Source organism: Canis lupus, chromosome 36, assembly GCF_048164855.1.
Source record: "Canis lupus baileyi chromosome 36, mCanLup2.hap1, whole genome shotgun sequence".
NCBI lineage: Eukaryota > Metazoa > Chordata > Mammalia > Carnivora > Canidae > Canis > Canis lupus.
Window position 1 is genome coordinate 4,577,373 of NC_132873.1, and position 12,342 is coordinate 4,589,714.

The 12,342-nt window shown below is 40.8% G+C and overlaps 1 long non-coding RNA gene across 5 annotated transcripts in view; it reads right to left on the reverse strand.

Annotated features, from left to right (window-relative positions):
* Positions 1–356: 356 nt before the first annotated feature.
* LOC140625409 (uncharacterized) overlaps positions 357–12,342 on the reverse strand; it is a 73,624-nt gene continuing 61,638 nt past the window's right edge. For all 5 annotated transcript variants that reach the window (XR_012024746.1, XR_012024750.1, XR_012024747.1 and 2 more), the window contains one exon: positions 357–612. This is a non-coding gene — a long non-coding RNA (uncharacterized lncRNA). The remainder of the gene's footprint in view (positions 613–12,342) is intronic.

Sequence of the window (12,342 nt, forward strand, 5' to 3'; positions counted from 1 at the left end):
TAATTGTAATGTTTTCAACTAAAAACCTGAGCAACTAAAATCAATGACAAGAGGGAAGGTTACACAGATTTGGGAATGGGGGAATTGGGCTAAGACCAACATCTAGCATCACAGAAATACCTTCGGGCTCTCTCCTCTAACCAAAATGGCGCAAAGCCTTCCCCCGTTGGCTCAGGTCATTACCTGATCCTCCATCTAAGCAATAGAGATGCCCCAGGAATGTCACTGTAGTCCGGGCAAGAAATTTGAAGGAAAGGGCTTGGGCAGACATTAATAGAAACTCTTTTAAAGATAAACTCTGTTCAATGTCAGGAAATTCTTCTTTCCCAGAAAATCAAATCCCCCATGTAGCAGTTAAATGTTTTTCCACCAGTTTTATTCTTAGTAGAGACAGAACAATTATCCACAACCTTCTGTGGAGTGGTCTTTCACATACTTGAAGGCTTTTCTTCTCCAGAGGAAAGAGTCCAAGTTAGGTTGGCCTTTTGTCAGAAATTCAATTTTCATGCTTTAAACTTCTCTGGGGGTTTCTTTCTAATGTTGTCCAAGCTCTACGTGGCCTTATTAGCTGTAGAACCCCAGACCTGAATCCAGGCTTCTGGCTGAGTTTGACTGCAGAAAAAATAAGGAAGAAATGGGCCTCTTAGGATCCATGCATCCCCTGGTTATTTATAGATGCCACATCATCGGGTATTTTCTAATCCAGCAAACAGCCAAAATGGGGTAAGGGGACACTTGGAGGAATAGAAGCAGTCACCTTTGTGCTTGTGATGGCCTCCCCTTTACAGTTAGAGCAGAAATGACCCGAAGTGAAAGCCTGGTAATTTCTTAGAGCTCCCCAGTAGAAGTCCTTTCTGTCTCATTGTTCCTTACCACCATGAGGACATGCCCTGGAGCCTACTAGCATCAAGCACCAGGACACTGGAACATTTTTTAAGTTCCAAAAGGCACACTCAAGTAAGAGAATTTAGTAAATCTTAGAAGAGAAACTAAACTCAAGAACAGAGCACAAAAGTCTAAGGCATTTGTGCCTATCTCACTAATTCTCCCTCATTAATTCATGGATGCCCAGATTCAGACCCAAACAAATGATGGCCTAAACAGCACTGTCCAATGGAAATATAATACAAGCCACAAACATGAGTCACAGATTAATTTTACATCTTCCAGTAGACAGTTTCACAAAAGGGGAAGTAGATGAAATTAATTTTAATAATACATTTTATTTGACCCAATATATGCAAAATACCATCATTTCAACATGTCATCAATATTTTAAAATTCCTAATGAGATAGTATACATTCCTTTTTCCTACTGTGTCTACAAATTCTGGTGTGTATTGTACTTAAAACACCTCTCAATTCAGACTAGCTATAGTTCAAGCCCGAGTGGCTTGATAATAACCATAATAATAATAATAATAATAATAACCATATAACTTAGCTCAAATTTAAATTATTGATTCCCCAAGTGTGATCCCCAGACCAACAGCATCAGTATCACCTGGGAACTTGGTAGAAACACAAAATTTCAGGCTCAGCCCAAAAGTACTGAGTCAGAAACTTGGGGCACAGCCCAGTAAGTTGTGTTTCACAAGCCCTCCAGGTGAGTCTCATGAGCTTGAGAATCACTGGCCACATGTTGCAAAATCAGAAATGCTTAATCTGCTTTTAATTCATACTATCACTAATGTCTAATAGGGGATATGAGTCTTTAAGAAACTAACTCTCCCCGTTTTCTTGTTGCTAAGGAGCCTAAAATAGCACATTTGGTTCCCATGAGATATATTTTTAATTCTTATTTTTGTGCCAATTAAACAAGTTTTCCACTGGCAATGTCCTATTTTTCAAATGATCCTTCTTTCTTCTTTGCCCTTGGATTTGGTTCCTTCATCTTCTTGGCTCTTCACAGTGACCACAAGCACACTCACCTTTTCATACATTTCAAAGGTTGCCAGATTTAGCAAATAAAAATACAAGACATCTATCTAAATTTGAATTTCAGATAAACAATGAAGAATGTTTTAGTATAAGTATACCCCATGCAACATTTCCCAGAAATTGCAAGAGACGTACTTACACCAGAAATTATTCATTGTTTATTTGGAATTCAAATTTAGCTGGGCATCTTGTATTTTCTCTGGCCAACCTATTCCTATCCCTCTACATCCTTCTCACTCCAAATTCCTCCAGTGACCAGACGGTGAAGTCTCCTGGGTCAGCTAGGGTGGGCGCTGAAGAGGAGCAGTACTAACTCTGAGAACTGCAGGCCTGTGTTTCACTCCCCAACAAAAAATCATTCTGGATAAAACCAGCTGCCCAAATGTATTCTTTGGCTTTTCAAGGATGGGTCCTCTGGCTTTCAGAGAATGCCAGCTGCCTCTCAGGATCAAGCTCTCATTTAAAAAAAAAAAAAAATCAAATCAAACAAAGAGTGCACTGTCAATCAGAGCTGCACAAATGCACCCACTTAGCTCACAGCTCAAAATGGGCCTCCAGATTTGTGCTATTGAAAAGGAAATTGGCCTCACTTGCTTCGAAACAGCCCCAAAGTGGGGAAATTAATACAGAAGACGCCAACTCATAATGAAATCTGGCAAAGGCAGTGGGTTGTGTGGCATCATCCAATTACAGCAAACAGACACTGCCCAGGGGGAGAAGCAGGTCTGGACACTGAGCAAAATGAGGACCCTATGCTGTCATTACCAGCAGAGAAAGGAAATTTGTTAGAATGTTTCAAAAATTTAGAAAGTTTGGTAAATGCAAATATCCTAACAAATGCACAGGATCACTACTCCACATAGCTCCAAAAGAAATGTTCTCAATACATACCAGACCAAGCTCCTCCTGTGGACAAACCCCCTAGAAAGCTAGATCTTGGCTTCCTCATCACCTCTTCCCTAAGCCCACCACAACCCATCTATAAATCCACATCTTTAGTGAATGCGGATGTGCCCAGAGGTGCTGTTCTTTCCCCTCCATAGCCAGTTAGATTCTAGAAGCCTAGCCAACAGGATAGAGGCACAACAACACCCCAAAGGCCAAACCAGGATGACACCAAGACCCTGAGTGGGAGTGAACTTGGAAGAAAGCATGAAGGAAACAGGGAAGCAAGACAGGGAGACCAGAGGAAGGAGTGACTCCAAACTATGCTCAGCCAAGGTCAATCCACTGAACTGAAAAGCCACCTGATGGTGAAAGCCAAGAGATGTCATCTCCCGTGTTTGGACCCCATGTGGGTTCAGAACCAGGTAGCATTATCTTATTTCCCTCTGCAATCCTTTCCACACTTGGGGGAGCATAACAGAGCGCAGCAAACAAATAAAAAGGGCTATGAAACCTGTCTCAGTTCATGATTTCAGCTTGGAGTTATCTTTAAGGTGAACAATATGATTTTGGGGTGCCTGGCTGGCTCAGTCAGAAGAGGATACAACTCTTGATCTAGAGTCATCAGTTCAAACCCCACCTTGGATGTAGAGATTACTTAAATAAATAACTAAAAAAAAAAGGTGAACAGTGTGAGTTCAACCTATTTACCAAAAAGTGATTGTATGCCCTTGTGCTGTTAAAGATAGAACAGTTCGTTTGATTTCTAGCTTTTTTTTAAAGATTTTATTTATTTATTCATGAGAGACACAGAGAGAGAGGCAGGGACATAGGGAGAGGGGGGAGAAGCCGGCTCCCTGCAGGGAGCCCCACGCGGGACTCGATCCCTGGACCCAGGATCATGCTCTGGGCCAAAAGCAGAGGTTTAATCACTGAACCACCCAGGCATCCCAATTCCTTTGAATTTTTAAAGAAAAACACAAGTAATACCCAAATAAGGGTTAAATATCAATTGGATAAAATGAGAAGTTTTTACCATCAAGTCACCTGATTTCCAGAGGCCAACAGAAAATAAAATAAAAAATATAGCATGGATATGGGTCTCGTATAGATGATGTAACAGGAAAGAAGAAAACTGTTATTTTTATAAGCAGAATGCATTTTGAGCCAGGAAACTGAGGAGGAAGACAGAATTTCTCTCTGAGAAAAAAACTTTTCTTTTGGTTAGAAAAACATATTAGAGTATTTGATTATGGAAGATGGGGCCCCTGGAAAAGGTTTAGACAGAAAGAAAGTAGATTGTTCTAGCTAGGTGAACACCAGGATTTGGGGACTTTAGGGTGGCTGCTTACTAGTAACTGAAGGAAGAGATGTGGGAAACATAAAAAGAATAGTCTCACAAGGAGGGGCCACCTGACATGAGGGAGTCTCAGGACCCAAGAAGGAAGGTTAGAGAGAAATTCCCATGATGGAAAGAAAGGACCAGGAAATTTGGGATCAGGGGTGGACAACATTCAATAACATGTCTATAGTTCTGGAACATGATCCCAAACGTGGGGTAACATCTGCTGTATGCAAGAGCTTTGCGTTGGGAACTTTGTGAAAGGGTATGGCAGCTGTGTGCTATGTTTAAGATGATGTAGGGCAGCTAAAAGAGATATAGGAAGCAAGACCGCGTGAGAGCAGGAATTTCAGCAGGAACAGGAAGTCAGTGTGGGAGGCAACCACAAGAATATAATTCCTCAGCGAATTTGCAGAACCACTGGGTAGAGCGCCAGACTTCCAGCAGGACCTCCGATGGAGGCTTGAAATCATGTTTATTCTATCTTAGATAAAGTTAACCCCAAGAACTAAAGATATCTGATTTATACCTCCAGAATTAAAACAACTAAATACTGGGAGGGAAGGGAGGGGAGGGAGGGAGGAAGGAAGGAAGGAAGGTAGGTAGGGGATAACAAAGAAAAGCCTGATAACTAAATATTTCATCTGGCATCAGTTTAGTCCTGAAGGATATACATAATTTAGACATCACAGCTAGAACAGGTAAAACTGGTATTGATGAAGGAGAAAAGTAAAATGTAAAATAAAGAGGGTGAAATAAGTAGAAATAAACTTTGTTCATCACCATGTACAGAGCAGTATGTTTTCAACAGGTTAGAAGAGGCTCTCAAATCAGACCGTCCAGGTTCAAGTCCCCCCCACCACTTCCTGACTGATCATAGCAATTAAACTACCTCTCTCTGAGCACTGTCTTCACCTGAAAAAGAAGGTGATACTAGTTTCCTTACACTACCGTGAGGACTAATTGAAATAACAATGTATGCCTATTTAAGTTCCACTTCAGACCAACATTCCCACTAAAATTATTCAGAAAAATGAACAATTCCTTTTTTTACATTAGGAATAAGATCCACAGATCTTTGGGGTCTCCTTCTGAACCCAGATCCAATGTCTCCCCTCCTCAGCTCTTTCCTGAGCTCATCCATCAGGATAAGGCAAAAATAAATAAATAAGTGTCTTCCCTACCTTCCCTATGTGAAAGTCTGGTAGGGCTTTAATCTTCAAAAAAATACTCCTTTCCATAATTCCATTGCAGGAGAAATATGTGTGCAGCTTGTTTCTAGATGTCATGGTTGGGGTTTTTTTTCTTTATAAGAACTCTATTCTATTTGAAATCTGTTTATTTACACCCAGAGAGTACTTTTTAGTAATAAGGGCCCTGGCAGGTATCACTTGCTTAATGTTTAACACTTAATGGTGTTTTATCAAAAAAAAAAAAAAAAAAAAAGGCAAGGTCAAGGAAGGAAAGGCAAAAAAAAAAAAAAATAGGTGGGAAAGAGGGGATTGGGAGAAATGAAGGGAGAAATATGAAGTATGAAAAAGCAGCAAGAAAAAAGGTAAAAAGGAGAAGTAGAGCAGAGAAAGAAAATGAACCCTTGGGCAGTAGCCTGAGGGTCGATGCCAACCACCTGTCCAGGAGAAGAAAGGACACACTCACCCAAGAGCACAACACAGAAGACACTAGGTGCATCAACAAGACTTTGTGATTTGGTCTGAATTCTTGTGAACACCCAGATCCTTAAACAACTCACATTTATATGCCAATATAACAAATGCACATGGAGTACTTAATGTTAACAGTACCACTCAAAAGGAAAACCCAGGGTTTTCTGAACCTGTTTTTGCATTCATCATTTTTTGTTTGTTTTTAACCAGGGCTACAAAACCAAGGTTCTGGCAGATTTCACTCATCCTCACAATGACCCTTGGAGATATGTGAAACTCATATAATTGTTCACATTTTCTGGTCTCACACTGAGACTTGTATGGAAATTAAGAGGGCTGTCCAAGAAACATGACCCCAGATGTAGAGTGTATCAGCTTTAACCACTAGATAACCTTGTTTATCATAGTGTGGTAAAAGGGAAAATTTGTGTGGTTGTGTGTGTGTGTGTGTTAAAAAATTGAATGATTTTACATAAACCTTCTGATCTGTTCCCTACAATTTCTCCAAAGCTCTCAGCAGGATATCAAGATGCTTCACTGGATAAATGTCTTTCTGATCTTTGCAGCTAAAGTGATCGGTTTACTCTAGGAAAAGAGTAGGAATTCTGTAGTGACAGTGCTCCAACCCCGAATTTGGGAGACCTAAAGCTAAGAATGTGAAACTCAGAGGCCACAGCAAGCAGTGAAGTCCTAGCTGGTTCCCTCAAGGTGTGATAAGATCAAGGGACGAGGTGTAAAGCATATTAAAGTCCCATTCCCAGTGCCATTCTTTTCAACAAGCTAGGTCTAATTAAGGAGATTTTCCACCTCTTCATCGGTTTTCCCATGAGTTTTGTACCTACTGCTATTAACTTCTGCTAAAAATCTGTGGGCTAACATTGGGCTTTATTGTTCCTCATGAAAATAGGAAATATGCAAGATGGAAAACATATGAGGACAAAGGGGTTATCTTGTTAGAGGGTAAGCTCCTTGTGGAAGAAACAGATTCCATGGTCTAGGTGACTACTTAGGAATGCTTGCTTAACAATGTGTTTTGTTCCCAGTTCTTAATCTATGGAAAGGAACATGACCGAGTATTTATCACAAAGCACTATTCCAGACACCTGGGGAGGCTGTAAAACCTAAGACATAGTATCCCTCCTCAAGGACCATAAAGTCAAATTGGGAAGGCAAGAAATAAAGATATGAAAAGTTAATTAAATAACAACACAGGTTAATTAATAAGACAACAACAAAGGACAAGTCATGAAGCAATGCATTTTTAATTTCCGTATGAATTGCACAGCGAATAAATACCTCAAGAGTACATAGAGATTACTTCAAGCTGTGGTGGAAATGAAAACTTTCATGAAGGAGGTAGGACTCAAGCTGGGTCTTAAAATTTGCATCAGATTTGGATAATAACAGAGCTTATGATGTGTACATGCTATGTGATTCAAATACAGCGGCTCATTTAATAGCCCGCAAGGCCAGGATAGGGTTGATAACCTTGTCCCCATTTTACAGAAGAGGAAAGTAAGGCTAAGATTATGTACTGTCACCCAGCACAACCCAAACCCAAGTTTCGCTCTGAAACTCACATTTCTAGACCACACTGCATGGCCCTTTGATACCTTGAAAAGATTTAAGCAAAACTCAGAGATGGAAATGCATTGTGGCCAGGGTGCACTGAATATACTGGTCTAACGCAGGTGAGAAGTCAGTTGGAACCCTCAAGATGAGGCTCCTGGAACATAAAGTGACAGAGCTGAACAGATAGGTTAAGTGAGATTTACCTACACTCACTTAACTGTAAACAGAGGTTATTATCATGGAAGCAAATTATGAAGGACTGAACTCAGAATATTTCTACTTCTTGTTCTCTATGTGATTCTGCAATATTGAATTCCTTTTAAGAAAAATGCCAGACCTCCAGAATTTTTCATTCTGAACCCAGGATAATCTACATATGATTTTGCATAAGTTTGCATATCAAGTTCAAGAACTCCTCCTCCCCTTGGCTACATGATGTTAATTAATTGACTACTGCAACCTCCAGCAGCTTCCCTGTCCCCTACCTCCTCTGCTTGCTGCCCGCCAAGGTGCAGGTGTTTCACTCCAGGGAGAATCCGGGGCCATTCTGGCAGAAAGCAGTTGGCACTGCTGCTTATCAGCCCAGCTCCGAGGCTCTGGAAGAGAGAACCTGCCCCACCTTGTCGGGAAGAATGACAGTGAGCACTTGCCCCTGTGATCCCTGCCTGCCCTCCCTACAGCTCAGAGGCAGAGAGGAGGTGTCCAGAAGCCCTTGGTCTTTAAATAACAACCTGGGAGAGGAAGAGGTTGGGGGAGAGGAGTCAGCCTCAGATTACCTGCAGAGAAGAAAGAAGCGTGAAAGACAGAAAAGAAAATAAGAAAATCACGGCCAGAATGGGCCTCGGGTAAGATTTCAACTTTTTCCTCTTTTGTCTTCAGGCAGTAGAAAATTGTAGAACTCAAAGTCCCACAATATCATGATAAATAGCTAACACCCCCTACCTGAAAGGGGACTACAAACTCCCCTCACTACAGCTCAGGAGAAGAACAGTTACCAAGGCCTATAAAACAGCCACAGTCTCCTGAATGCCTTGGCCAGTCTCTCTTACAAGTTATAGGAAGCACCAGCCAATTCCCTCCTCTTACCTGCTGCAGTGGAGGAACAACTAATTTCCCTCTACCTTTCTAGATTCTTGGCTGAGACACCCCCTACACACACACACCTATATTTGAAAGGCAGATTAATAGAAAAAAAGCAACAGAAGTTTGATACCCAGAGAAACTAACTCCCTGAAATGCCCTAAGCTACCACATTAAATACCATCTCCAACTAAAAACAAAAAGGGTGTTTGCGGGGGGCCAGTTATGCGAGATTATCAGGCAAAGCAAAGTCAATAAGGGCAGGGTTGTTATTTATGTCATCATTGCCTTTCCCATTGATTAGAGTTTTTAGTGATTTGTTCATCCTCTTCTTCCAGGTAAAGCAAGGGAAATGGTAAATGTCAGTGTCTTAAAATATTTATTTATTTATTTATTTATTTATTTATTTATTTATTTACTATTTATTTATTTATTTATTTATTTTAGAGAAGTGGAGAGGAGCAGAGGCAAAGGAGAGAGTCTCAAGCACACTCCCCACTGGGCACAGAGCCTGACTCAGTGAATACAGGAGAGCCAAACCAAGAGTCGGTCACCCACCCAATCAGCTGAGCCACCCAGGCACCCCAAATGTAAATGTCTTATAATAAATTTCCCTTATAAATGTAAGTGTCTCTTATAAAAAGGTAACTTGTCCATTTTCAGAGCTTCTCCTGTGTCTGCACTGTCTTAAAAATAACCAACTAAAAATAATCCTTATGCCAAAGAGGCATATCTTGAGGTAGCATATTCTGTTCCCTTTCACTGCCCACCACCTTGGTCCAACCATCTGCACAACCCAATGTGGCAGTCAGGTCCCTTCATGCCTGTTTTCCAGAATCAGCAAAAGCCCAGATTCTCAGTTCCTGGAAAGCTGGGCATAAGTCCCCCTTCTAAACCCTTTTAGCACCTAAAACGCCTCCCCACTCAGCTTTTCTTTGGAGATGTGAGAATGACTTCAATCAAAGTGTTATCTCTCTTTGAGCTCAGAAAATGGAATGCTCAGAAGGGTGAAATAATTTTAGCAAATAGTGAATTTTAGCAAATAAGGGGGTGGCTATGCTGGGGACAGAAGGACCTTTTTTTGCCCCTAAAATCATATCGCACTTGTGAGTCACCATAAGGCTGATCTTGAAGGCAAGCCCAGCTTTAATTATTTTAAGATACTCTGAAAGAAAAAAAAAGTTTGCTCGAAAATCTACAGTCTTGAGTCATAAAAGATTAGTAGAATAATTGGAACCAATATTTCTGAGGAATCAGATTTAAGTATTTGTCTTTTGACAAGTCTGTGTCTGTGAGTAATGTTTGGTTTTGGGTCCCTCCATGAGAATTAAACTATATCCATGGTGTCAGGCAAAGAGTCAACAGTGCGACCATTGTTTTTAAAACACTGAAGAACTTGCAAAGCCAGAAAAGAATAACTAAAAATACAGTTTCTTCTTAAAAATAAATAATAAGCACAATCATTTGCATAAACCATTACCATTTATTGCCTAATTAATATACAACAAAATAATCATGCATATTGCCAGATTAACTTTTAACATTATTTATTATAACCCTGAAATGTTTATGTAAATGTATTCTCTTTTTTTTTTTTTAAGATTTTATTTATTTATTCATGAGAGACACAGAGAGAGAGAGACAGGCAGAGGGAGAAGCAGGCTCCATGCAGGGAGCCCGATGCGGGACTCGATCCCAGGACTCCAGGATCACGCCCTGGGCCCAAGGCAGGCGCTAAACCTCTGAGCCACCCAGGGGTCCCTGTAAATGTATTCTTAGTCTTTCTCCCATTCCACAAAAGCATGTTCTAATCTCCCTGACTCAGTTTCTTTCTCTCTCCTTTGAGAAGAGCTCTGACATTGCCAGGTTTGTTCTGTGGAGCTTTTGTGAAGCAGAATTGAGGGGAAGGGGACAGACAGAAAGAGGTAGAAAGAACAAACACACCACCAAGTCTAGACCAGAGGGAAGTGAGTTCTCAGAAAGTTTAGAGGCAGATCTAGGGAATGTGAGACCACTGACCACAAGAAAAAGGCAAAGGCAAATTTTTAAATTATTATCAGGGACTTTGCATCCAAGTCATGATGTTTGAAAAACTGCAAGAACCAAAGATATTATAAAATTGCCTTTTAGTTCCTGGGCTATTTCTTTGACTGTAACTTTGAGAGTGTACCCCATGTGGCCACAGGTTCAGTAGGGTTGCATGGGATAAACCTTCTTAGCTTGTACTTAAAATTTTAAAAACTGGAAGGGAAATTGCTCTATAGCTGCAAACTCTAACTCTCACCTCCACCTCCACCTCAACCAAAAGCCCTCCCATACTAGTATGTTCTTCCTTATATAGACATTGAGTTTTGTGTTTGCACATACAACTAGTTAAAGCTGTTTCATGAGAGCAAACAAGTTAATGGCAATAGATCAATGCTCCCAGGGTGATCTGGGTTTTCAGCTTCCCTCCCAAAGCAGTTATGAAGATTAAGTGAAATAATGCAGAGTGCTGATAAACTGCAAAGAACCATATGAATGTGACATCTCTGCAAGTGATCTTGGACAGCAAACTCTGCAAAAGATGTAGAAGTTTGAAGCAGCAATCATAATTGCTGAATTTAACATTCAGATTTCTATCAGAACTTCAAGAAAATGAAAGCAAATATATTCTGTCTAGATAAACATCTGGGGTCTCATTTCTTCTCAATACGGGAGGAAATCTGACTTAAGCCCCCATCCTACATATCAAAAGATTTCTTGTTGATCCCTAGGGGTCTTAGATGGTCACTCCAGTCAGATTTCCTGCTACTGGCGATCTCTCACATTGTCACATGTCCCCTTCTGTGGTCACTCTCTTTCTGACCTTCTCCAAGTTAAATCTCCAAAGCCACACCCACACTAAAGTTGTTGCATATTGCAGATAGACATTTTTTTTTTACTAAAGGTCTGGGATTCCAGAAGGAATTCCATCCCAGCACCACAAGCAACTTAAAACCGGAGCTCCTGGGCTATTTCCTTCAACAGACAACAATTTTCTTCAGCATCCCCCTCTCCCTCCAGTGGCTTCTGTCTCTGCATCACCCCCTCTTCCCATTCACTTTTCTATATCCTCTCTTCTTTACTATGTAGAGTCATCCTGTCCTTCCTTTGCCTCACCCCTTTCCAAATTAACCTCTAGAGGAGGAGGGAAGGCTTCACTGTTCACACCAAATAGGCCATTAGGATACTTTGCTAAACAAAGAGACATCTCCCCTAATGGGAAATATGCCATTGGCCTAATATGGCAAATCGTATATACCTGCTGTCAGTTCCTATTCTCAATAGGGATTTTCTTTCTTCCTGCTCTATGTGCATGCGCTGATGGAGAGGGAGGGGCTTAAGGAGATTTTCTTGAATTATCCAGACTATGCCTTCCCCTTAGTGCTTGATTTTACATGGTTAGAGAAAGCCAGAGTGTGCTTCAGTTTCCCTGCTGTTTTTCATGTCTGTGTAATGAAGGAACAGCTGATCCTTGTTTTTTAAAAATCCAGCAAAGTAGCCAATAGCTTAAATGTGCAAATCAAAGTTATTACACTGGCCCAAATTGGGCCACTGGCCAATCAAATGGCTCTACAGAGGCATATTCATATTCATGTTAGATCCCTCTGCTGAGAAAACAGCTGGAGGAGCATAAATAAGCAATAGCCACAAGAATCCAGCTAAACCTGTTTCTTGACAATTCACTGCAAAAGACTTAGAACATATGGTCCTTGCTTTGGATTTTTTAATGCTTACAGAAAATCGTGGTGTGGGGGGAAGAGTGACAGCAGATATGAGTTCAAATCTGCTTACTGCCTCTTTCTAGCACTGAGATTTTGGATACTTCATTTGGAA